The sequence below is a fragment of the Arvicanthis niloticus genome, chromosome X, assembly GCF_011762505.2.
Source record: "Arvicanthis niloticus isolate mArvNil1 chromosome X, mArvNil1.pat.X, whole genome shotgun sequence".
Lineage (NCBI taxonomy): Eukaryota > Metazoa > Chordata > Mammalia > Rodentia > Muridae > Arvicanthis > Arvicanthis niloticus.
Window position 1 is genome coordinate 49,564,413 of NC_047679.1, and position 11,857 is coordinate 49,576,269.

The 11,857-nt window shown below is 39.7% G+C and overlaps 1 pseudogene; it reads right to left on the minus strand.

Moving 5' to 3' along the window:
• Nucleotides 1-8,702: 8,702 nt before the first annotated feature.
• Nucleotides 8,703-9,283, minus strand: LOC117695469 (adenylate kinase isoenzyme 1 pseudogene; annotated as a pseudogene).
• Between the last annotated feature and the right edge of the window lie 2,574 nt (nt 9,284-11,857).

Here is an 11,857-nt window from a genome sequence, read left to right on the forward strand (position 1 = left end):
AATATCATAAAAAGACCTAATTTTAAAATTATGGTCTATAAAAAGACATAGAAAACCATAGCAAAAGCACAGAGAATATATCCAGTGAAACCATATAACAAAATTTACCAAACCTAGAGAATGCCAACACATTCCAGGATACAAAATTTACAGAGCATGAAATAGACAAAACCAGAAAAAATCTCCACTATATATTATAGATAAAACATTAAAAACAGAGAATAAAATAAGGTTATTAAAAGTTGGAAGAGAAAAAGGGTAAATCAAAGATAGGTCTATTACAATAATACCAGATTCCTCAATAGAAACCTTTGGATTCAGACTAGCCTGGAAAGATACCTCTCAACTCTGGAAATGCTACAATTGTCAGGACACATTATTATACCCAACAAAATTGTCTACCAAACTTGATAGAGAAATAATATGATAAAATGGATTAAAGGACTTTATGACTACTAAGCCAGCTCTACAAAGGAATAATTCAATAGAAAGAGAAGGGTAGACACAACAAATAGCACACACACACACACACACACACACACACACACACTCAACAGTACTAGAGCAGGTAATCAAAAGGGATACAAGAAAACACCCTCCCAAGACTTTAAATAATATAAAAAATACACATTTTTTTACTATAATAATATGAATGTCTTAATTTCCTTAACAAAAAGACTATGAATAACAGAGTTATTAGAAAACAAAATCCATGGTTTTGCTGTCTCCAAGAAATAGACCTCACCATGAATCCTATCATACTGCTTTAGAGTAGAAAGATGTAAAAAAAGTATTCTAAGCAAGTGGAACTTAGAAACAAATAAGTATAGTTATTTTAATAACTGAAAAAAATTTCAAAGAAAAACTAGTCAGAAGAGTTTTTTAAAAGGGGGCTACTTCATATTCATTAAAATAAAAGTTCATCAATAATACATTATAATCCTAAACAGAGGGCCACCCTATTTTATAAAATAGTTACATTTAAAGCCACAAATTAACCCTAATGAAGTGATTGTGTATGATTTAAATACCCCATTCTTACCAATAGAAAGTCCTTGGTTACTCTACAGAATATGGCAGTAAAACTCAATTGCTAAAAGCACCATATAAAGTCACAGATCATTGAACTATCAAGCTGCTACTGACCTGAATGCTTCATCCCACTGGCTAGCTTTTATAATACTAGAAGGTGCTATGCATGCTACTAGAAGAGAAAAGTAATCATCAGTTTTACCCAATTTTAAACCTTGTGGTACAGTAATGATACAAACATGGAAGCAACCAACCAGTTTCTAATTGTGTTTCATTCCTACTCCACAAGATGAACAATGTACCTGACATCATTGCAGATCCAAGAACCTGTGGTTAAATATGTCATAGGTCCTAGAGAAGAACCTCTTCCTGTTATTTGCTAAACAAACATAGGTACTAATCCACTACAAATAACTTACCATTATAGCCCTAGATTAATGTATCTCTCAGCCCCCTTCAGAAAGGTTGGTATTTGTAGTAGATGATAATTAACATGGAGAGCAACAACGGGCCAAGTGCAAAGATACTGTAGAATATTAGTCCAAGATGAGATATCTGTATAACATTCCCTTCTCCAAAGGGTCAGAGATATTGCAGAAGAGAGGGAAGGAATACTGTAAGAGCCAGAGTCTGTGGATGAACACAGTGTCCTGTTGATACAACAAGGTAGCTGCACATACAGACTCACAGAGATTGTAACAGTATGTACAAGCCACATGCAAGTTCAAGCCAATCTAAATCCCAATTAGCTTGGAGTTCTACAATAGTTGAAGAGCTATTAGCAATTGGCAGCTATGGGGGGTCCATTTTCTTTAAGAGTATATCCCCTAATTAGTTGGCCATATTCCAGTGAAAGGTCACAACTCCAAGAATATATGTGCAGCACAAATTTGAGTAGATGAATGGGGGGAAAAGGTGAGTGGCTCTAGTAGGAGTCTAGAAGGGAGTGAATGTGGTCAAAATATATTTCATGAAGTTATCAAAGAACTAATAATTTTTAATTTAATTTTTTAAATTTGTGCGTAAACAGAAATATGACCCTAATTTGAGGGCACAAGGCTGGCTGGTAAGGCCAGGTGAAATTTAAGGGGAGGTTGTCTAAAGCTTTTGCCAGATTTCTTTGATACATTTTTATGTGAACTTTGAACAAGGCATAAAATCAAACAGTTTAATGAAGCCTTATGCAACTATCACCATTGTTCCCTTTTTTTTGATTCCCTGACATTTATCCCTCAGAGAAATTTTAAAGAAAATCCCCATTTATTTGTTATGTAGCAGTTTCATTCAAGATTAAAACTTTCCATTCACCTTTGAGGGAAACTTCTTAAGACATAGGATGTAAAGGGGAAGTAAAACAACAGGATATTTTAGGAAAGGGATGCTTACAAGGAGGTGAAACAGCAGGATGTTCTAATGGGAGGTGAAACACTCACTCCATCCTGCAAGAAAACTCATTAAGATGGGACATAAACAACACAAATATCTTCACAAAGTCCCTGAAACTAACTAGATTCAATAGGCCCTTCCCTCCCGCAAGAGTATATATGCATTAAAGATTGTTGAGGGTTACTTCCAGACTGAACTGCTTAGGGGAGGCTCATAATAAACAGTGCAGAAGAAACACAAAGGAGCCAAGCAGACTGAAAGAATTTGAAACCAGCCCAGCTGCTTGGAAGAAGCAAAGATCAGCTGAGCTGCTTGAAAGAGGCTCAGACCCTCTGAGCCACCGGAAAAGGAAAAGGACATTATCCAACCTGTTAAGGAGCTTGCAGATTGTGCAGTGTGCCCCAGGTTTCCAACTTTTGTGAATTGTCACCCATGGTGAGATAAGCCTTTTTGTGATGGCAGCTGTCTACTCATATAAGTAACCCCCCTCATCCAAGTTTTTGTAAGTAACCCCAATAAAACCCATTGGCTCACCAAGTTGGACTTTGGTGGTATCTCTGCTATGGTCTATAATTAATCAGTTCCCTATCTGTCTTGAGCAGATGTTTGTACATATCTTTCCAGGCATAGTGTCACACAACAATATCTTATCTTACCAGTCTCAAATATACGTCATCATTCTAGGAGTTCCTCACGAAGTTAAATATATCACACTGCAAATGAAGCTGAAGTTTGTAGTCATGCTAGCTAGCATCACCAATTTTCAGGTCTCCTAATCAGCCTAATTTCACCTAATCCAGCTTGGTTATATAGAATACCTGAAAAGCTACTAACAGATACTCCCGATGACAAAAAGAAACACATACGTACCACTTTAAGTTAAAAGATAACAAAGTATAGGATGACTAAATGTAACACGTCATCCTAAATTTGGTATTTTTATGGTCTGAATATGTATATCCTCTCAAAATTTACATGTTGAAATTCCCACTATGGAGGTCATGGTATCCAGAAGTAGAAGTCTTTAGAAATTGATTTGATCATAAGATTAGAGTATTTGTGAAAAGACATGTACCTTTACAATATTCCTTCCAGTGTCTCATGAGGAGAGAACACAAGCAAGCCAGAAAGCAGATTCTTTCCAGACACTGAATATTCTGCATCTTAATTTTTGGCACTCCAGCCTCTAGAAATATAAGTGAAAGATTTATGTCGTTTATAAGCTCACCCAAAATTGTCACATATGTTATTCTTTATTCTTACAAATTTATAAATTCAAGTTTATGCTGCCAGGTGCATTGTGCTAAGCACTGATACTGTTTTAATGAACATGATAGACACAATTTGGGTATTTAATAGACAAGTAAATAAAGTAAATAACAACACAGCTATAACAGAGATAAATAGTATGAAAGAGAAGGAAATTTTTTTGTCTTTTTTTAATTTATTTTTTATTGGATATTTTATTTACATTTCAGATGCCATCCCCTCTCCCCATTTCCCCTCCCTAGAAAACCTCTATCCCATGCCCCATTTTCCTTTTTGCTTTTATACAATTGTTTTTAATGTTAATCAAAGCCTTTATAAGTTTGGTAATGCTCAATTAGAAGTGTAACCCACTACCCAACCTAGATATATAAACTATCTTTGACTGGTGGAGACACTTGAACATCTGCCTCCCTGTCCCCACCCCCTCTTTTTCTCTCTCTCATCACCTAGCTTCTCCTCTCCTTCTTCTCCTCCTCTCCTTACTCCTTCTCTTCCTCTCAGTACTCCTCCTACCTTAGCTCCTCCTACATATCACCCTTCCTGTTAAAATAAAACTTTTCTCTCAAAATACAATTAGAGCATAATTATACCAATTTGTACCAGTGAGGTACATGATAGCCCTAATACCCAGTCCATCATTTTGTTGACTAACCAGAACCTCTGTCATCTCTCCTAACTAAAACACTTAGTTCTGAACCTGACTTTTTTCTTGGCTTTAGAATGAATGTCAGCTGAAAACCATCCACTCAAATCTTTTCTCTCAAAGTAAATAGCCAGAATTAGCTATGAGACTATAAGTTTTCAACCCCGTCAGAAATCCAGAATGACTGAGTTAATGAAAATTGTGGGAAGCACAAAGCATAGCTTCTAAAACTTAGCCAATTTATAGAGACCTCTGAACATCTGGACAGTCCCTATACTACAAAACGTTGGAGCATCTGATCTTCAGCCTTCTGGCCCAGGATCACCTGACAGACCTTAGTGATGCAGAATTATTAAGGGCTGATTACTCTGTCTAGGCAGTTATAATCAGTCGACTATTCTGCAAGTGTGTCCTTTTCTGGTCAGTAATTTGTCTGTAGATGGAAAGAGGCAATTCTTGCCTAGTGGCTGTCTCACCACAACTAGAATAACTCCAAAGATGCTCAATTTCTTCTTAGAATCCAAGACAGCAAGCTGTCAGGAACAGACAGGTCTCTAATCAAAATGAGCATTACTACAGAAATGTTTGTAACTTCAATTCTGTGGACTTCTGACGTTTTGAAAACCAACTATCCATGTAAGGTAACCTGAACTGTTGTCTGTTAAGTCCTCTCAGCTATTTCTAAATAAAATATAGAAAACACCCTAACAATAAACTCAAAGCCATGAATTTGCTATAGTCCCTTAACTCATAGGTTAACCGCCCCAAATCAGTTAAAAAAGTTAAAAAAGGGCTGGGTCTAGGCCTTGTATTCCTAAATGTGTTATACAGGCACAGTGCCCATGAGAGTATCAATATTCATCTCACTTTTATATTAATAAGAAGCTCGTACCAATGAAAACCATAAATTTCAAATCAAAGTAAATTTTGTACCATTTAAGAAATTATAACTTCATCTTGATAATAATTATACAGATTTCTACCAATAGGTTATGGCTATGCAATAAGTCCTAGCTAATCCTCCCTGTTCCAACAAAACCACTGCTTTTTCCTAGAAAGATAGCCCAATATTAACCACCTTAGTCCCCAAGCCCAGGGAATAGGGGCGCTAACTCTTCTTTAACTTCTTCAAGCTGATTATGGGCATTGAGATATTAGAAGAGGGGTGGGGGGAAGAGTAAATTGATAAGCCTCTGACGCTGTGTCTTCACTGCATCCAGATGGAATTCCAGGACATCAGAGGTTTGAGCAGGTCTGCTCAGCTTGCTTGATGAGTAGATACACCAAGGCTGTGTGTTCTGCAATATACAATTCTCAAAACAAATTTTAGTATCAAGATAATTTTTTTTAAGAGGGCTGACATTTTATTAAAGATGTTGGTTCTAACAGCTTTTTTCCCTTTTTTATTGGATATTATATTTACATTTCAAATTTTATCCCCTTACCCCATTCCCCCACCACCCAGGAACCCCTTATCCCATCCCCCCTCCTCCTGCTTCTATGAGGGTGTACCCCCACCGATCCCCACTCCCACCTCCCCACCCTCAGATCCCCCCCACTCAGTGTTCAGCCTTCATTGGACCAAAGATCTCCTCTCCCACCTATGCCCAACAAGGCCATCCTCCCCAACATATACAGCTGGAGTCTTGGGTCCCTCCATATGTGCTCCCAGGCTGGTGGTTTAGACCCTAGGAGCTCTGGTTGGTTGGTATTGTTGCTCTCCCCATGGGGCCACAGACCCTTTCAGCTCCTTCAGTCTTCTAACTTCTCCATTGGGAACCCTTGATCAGATCAATGGTTAGCTGTGAGCATCTGCCTCTGGTTATGTCAGACTCTGGGGGACCTCTAAGGAGACAGCTATATCAGGTTCCTGTCAGCATGCACTTCCTGTCATCCATATCAGCATCTATTTTTTGGTGACTGCACATGGGATGAATACCCAGGTGGAATGGTCTCCAGACAGCCTCCCCTTCAGATTCTGTCCCACACTTTGTCTCCATATTTGCTCCCTTGGGTATTTTGTTACTCCTTCTAAGTAAGACCTAGGCATCCACACTTGCTCTTCTGAGAAGGAAATTTTTAAAGGCTGCAATATGACATTTAAAATTAAAGGCCCAAATCAAGTCATCCATGTAAAAGGCATGAGGAAAGCATTACATGCATAGAAAATAAAAAAATGTATACAAGTTTAAACAACTAGACAGTCTTGTGAAGTCTCAGGTAGTAGAACAAAAGACTGGAAAAGGAGAGTGGTAAGAGACAAATCTGAAAAAAGCTAGTCATGTAAACCCTTGAAGGGCATAGCAAGAAAATTTAGACTTAGGGCTGACAAGATGGTGAAGCAGATAAAGACACTTGATGCTAAGCCTGGTGAACTAAGTTCAACTGTGAGGACCCACCATGAGTACCTAGAATCTAGTGTGGTCTCTGACCGAGATAGCATAGAGGTCACCAGGCAGTGTGACATCTCCCCTAAGGATGGGTTCCATTAATTAACTTGGAGCACAGACAGCAAAACAATTACCAGGTCATTAACAATATCCACTCCCAGCCTGGGAGAAAACTGGTAATTCTGCCTTTGAGGAGAGGCTCCTGTGTGTTTAACATTCCTGGTTCTTTAGTCGTCTATGTGGACAAGGACCTTTATGCATCAAAGGAAACATTTGGAAGGCAGACCTCACCCAAATTCCCTAGAATGCTTATCCCAGACTCTTCCCTGTCTACTTTTAGCTCCCAGTTAATGGAAGCCATCCTTGTGTGAGATGCCACATGGCCTGCTGACCTCTATGCTATCTCAGTCAGAGACCACACTAGATTCTAGGCCTTTTAACTATAGAACCCACCCTCATGGTCTCATGAACTTTGCAAAGGAGTTTCTATATAGCAATACCTTAAGCATTATTATGCTTTTTATTAAGGTATTGGAATTGGAATGCTGCCTGGAAACCTGGAATGGGAATGATTGTTGCCTGGAAACTTTCCCCCAGATTTTACTATTTTTTTTTTAAAATAACTAAAATACACTTATTTATTTTTAAGGACAGCATTAAATAGGCAATGCAGAAGGAAAGGTGGCCCCACTGGCAGTAAACAGAAAGGAGTGAGCACCATCACCCCTAGGGGCAGGTGTTCCTGGGGCAGCCATGGCTGCTGGCTACAGGCTATCTGGGCTTACAGGGGAAGTCACTCAGGATGGGGACAGGGCCCCAAAACAGGTAAGTACCAACAGTGCCTTCCTGTTTGATGAGATCAAAGAATAAAGAGCAGAAGAGGGATGCCAGCCCTTCTGGGGATCCGTGGGTGTCCTCTCCGGGTCCCAGGCCTGGTCCTTGATCCCACATCCATGTCTATGAAAACTCACACTCCTTAATCAGTATGTTCTTGTCCTAATGCTGAGGATAAGGGTTGGGACATATCAGGACAGAACAAGTTTTTAAAACAGCCAAAGGGTGGCAAGGCCTGGCAGGGCCTTACCAGGAGAATCTTCAAGTCCCTTCCTCAGGAAGACCACCCCTGACCTCATCTTCCCACATAGCTGTATGCCTATTGCATAGCTCCTTGCTACCCAATGGCCATGTGGTCCCAGCTGGCGTGCCTGTGGCCCTTTGCCCATTGCAGCCCAGGCCATAGAAAACCTGCTCAGCCTGGGAATGTAGTTCAATTTGTAGAGTGCTGGCCTAGTGTACACAGGGCCATGGGCTTGATCCCCAGCACTCCAAAAACCAGGAGTGGTGGAGGTACACACCTGTAATTTCAGCACTCACGGAGACAAGTGGAGGCAGAAATATCAGGGTTACATCGCAGTTACATCACAGGTTTGAGGCCAGCTTAAGTCACATGAGATGCTGCCCAAAAATGGAAATAAAGGAAAAGAAAAGAAGAAAACTCACTTCAGAGAAACAGTAGCTTAGGTCCAAAGCCATACAACAAGGCTATGAGGAACAGAGGGCGAACACCACACCCCAGGAGCAGCCTATCAACCCAGAAGCCTCTACCTAGGCTTGACATGGCCTGGCTAAGGAAGGGACTAGGATCCCAGCAGAACAGGAGTGAGACAAAAAAAAAAAAAACAAAAACAAAAACAAAAAACAAAAAAAACCAAAAAAAAAACAGCTGGCCTGAGGCAAGGGCAAGAATGGACTGGCTGTATCCTCCAGCTGTGGCAGCATGAATTACCTCAATTAGAAGCAAAGAAAAGGGAGCAATCCAAAAATGTTCTTGGCAATTTCTTTAGTGCTCTGGATGTCCACAGGGCAGAATAATGTGGCTTCCTGTGTCTGTGTACAGCCTGGCAGGGTGGAGGTGCCGGGCTCCAGCCAAGCTGCCTGGGGTAAAGGGGCAAGGTGGGCTGAGAACTGGCCAAGGGCTCCAGTTACTTCAAGGAATCAAAGTAGGTGCAGACTTGGGAGAAGACAGTGTCCACTGTACCTTTGGCATTGACCTTGCCCACAATGCCATGCTTGCCACGGAAGGAAATGACAGGTTCTGTGCACTGTAATAAGTCTGCAGCTTCTTCCTGATGGTCTCCTCATTATGGTCCACACAGCCACTCTCCTCTCACTTTCGGAGTTGTTGGGACATGGTCTCGTGGCCTCTGTCCACATACAATAACAGTGTGAGCTGTCCAATCTTCTGTTCAAACTCTTTTCCCTGTTTCACCACCCTCGGGTAGCCATCAATCAGTAAGCCATTGGAAGAATCCACTTTGACTATCATAGCATCCCAGAGCATGTCTACCAACGTCTCCAGAAGCACCAGCCACCCTTTTTCCATGATAAACTACAGCATCTTGACCCTCTCTAATTCAGAGCTGACTCCCGCCTGCAGCAGGTCCCCAGTAGTAGGTAGGTGTAGCCATATTTCTGCACAATCTTCTTGCACTGGGTGCCCTTTCCTGAGCCAGGCCTGTCCCACCATAAAGATGATCTTGGCTTTCTTCAGTTTCTCTTCCATTCTGCGGAGGTCTGGGAGTTAGGTCTCTGGGGGAGGATGTGGTGGGCACTGGGGCCAGTGTGTGCCCTGCCTGTCCTCTAATTTTACTGTGTTTTAAATATGCCAACAATGAAGGTGTGTCACTGGGTGTGAGATTTGAGGTTTCAAAAGCCCATACCACACTTAACACCCCTGTACCACCATAATCTGCTGCAAAGTCCTCAGCTACTGATCTAGTTTCATACCTGCTTATTTCCTGCCATGATGAAAATGGACTAATTCTCTGCAACTGCAAGCATGCCCCAAAGTAGATGCCTTGGTCATTTTGTCTCTTCACAGTAATAGAACAATGTCTATAGAACAATGGCAGACAATGTCTGTTGATGATAGTCAGGTATAATTTTGGAGGCAACAAAAGGAAAATCTTGCTCTCTGACCCAATCAGTCAGTCTATGTCTTTTTATTGGGGAAATTGAGACCATTAGTACTAACAATGTGTATTAATTCATGTTATTTTGTTATGTTTGGTGTTTTCATATTTTTTGGTTGGTGTGGGCTTGATTGGCATTGATTTTCTTTTTGTGCCTAAGCATCTCTTCTAGTATCCTCTATAGGGCTGGCTTTGTGGACATAAATTTCTTAAATCTGCTTTTACTCATGTAAATTTTCCTTTCTCCTTCAATTACAACTGATAGTTTCATTGAGTATAGTAGTTTGGATTAACATATATGGTCTTTGAGAAATTTTAGATCATTAGTCCAGATCCTTCTGTTTTTCAAAGTCTTCATTGAAAAGCCAAGTTCTATTCTAATGGGCCTAACTTTATATGTGACTTGGTTGTTATCTTTTTCAGGTTCTCAGTATCCTGTCTGTGTTCTGTAATTTAGTATTCAGATTATTACATGTAAATTTTTGGATTGGGTCCAATCTATTCTGTGTTATGTAAGCCTCTTACATCTTAATAGGCTTGAGTATCCTTAGATTTGGGTAGTTTTCTTTTATGATTTTGTCGAAAATATTTTCTGTCTTTTGCCTTAGTTTTTGCTTCTACACCTGTAATTCATAAGTTTCGGGGTTTTAGTGCAGTAACCAAAATTTCTGTGTGTTATATTCTTGGGTGTTTTTTCTGTCTTCTTTGCTTTTACATTTAACATTTTCTTTGATTAAATGATTCATTTCCTCTATGTTGTCTTTGAGACCTGATATTCTCTCTATACTACTTTATCCAATCTATTGGTAAGATTTTCCTCTGAGCTCCTTGTTCTACTGAGTTTATCATTTCAAGTTTTATTTAATTTTGGCTTTTCTTCAGAGACTCAATTTTTATATCTTCAAATGTTTTCTGTAAATGTAAATGTCACTTTTATTTCCACAGATAAATGGATGAAATGAGAGCTGTACCCAAGCTTTATGAATACATAGCTTGGGCTGAGCCCAGAGTGTTTCTATCCCTAGGCATAAGTCTAGAAGCTCTTTCCTCTCCATACAATCTAATCTTCTGCAAGCCCAGACCTTGAAGTCTTCAGTTTCCAGCCTCCATCTGCTAACCTAGGCCTAGAATGTTTCAGCCTCGGAGATTTACTGCTGAGTAAAGTAACTCTATCTCTTTTTCAACTCTGGCTGGCTCGTTCAACTTAGCTGTTCTGGCTCAAACTCCTCTCCAAGCTGACTGACTTGAATTGGTTTCTCTCAGCTTCTGACTAAATTTCTCTATTTGGAAAGACTGCCTCTGAACGCCATGAAATGAAATGAACTGCTCTGAACTCAACTGCACTCAATCAAACTGAACTGTTCTGAACTGAACTGAACCGAACTGAAGTCTTTCTCTCTTACTGCTCTTTAAGTAGCCTCTCTTTGCTGTCCTTGTGAGAGTTAAGTGTATCCTGACTCATTCTGTCAAATCTTTCTCTGATTTGTCACTTTGTCTGCCCTTCAATTAGATATCATTATTTGGGATTGAAGGTGTGTACTAAAGGCATGTTTGTATTCCAGCCATAGAGATTAAAGGTATGTGGCATGTCTGCATTCTAGTGGAATCATATCTTTGGATATGATCCTTTTCCAGAGCAGCTATACTGCTACATAAAATTTCTGTACAGTTTTCTTTATTTCCTTCAATGGTTTATTTTTTCACATTCCTCACTCAGGTATGGGTTCATACAATTTAAGTTCCTTGAATGTATTTATAATTGACATTTGGCATCATTGTCTTGTGCATTTCCTAAGTTGCTTTTTTCTCAGGAAACATTGCTATGAATGGGGTGCTAATTTCTAGAGAAGATACATTTTTTGGTTATTTGTGTTGTTTATATTTTTGGTGAGACATGTGCATGTGGAGTTAGGTTATTGTTTCTTGATGTGAATAAATATCTATCTGTTCATGCCATTGCTTAGTGGGTATTTGGATTTTTGTTTGCTATTATCCCAGATGGTCAAGTTATGGGCCAAATGAATGATCCTTGGTGTTCAGTTTTGAGCCATTCTATGTTGATGTACAAATGGCATATCAGAACTAGTATCAATTAAGGATAGATAAAACTTCTGAGCCTGGGAGTAAATCTTCTTTAGGTTTTGGAAGTTTCTCATTGCAAACTC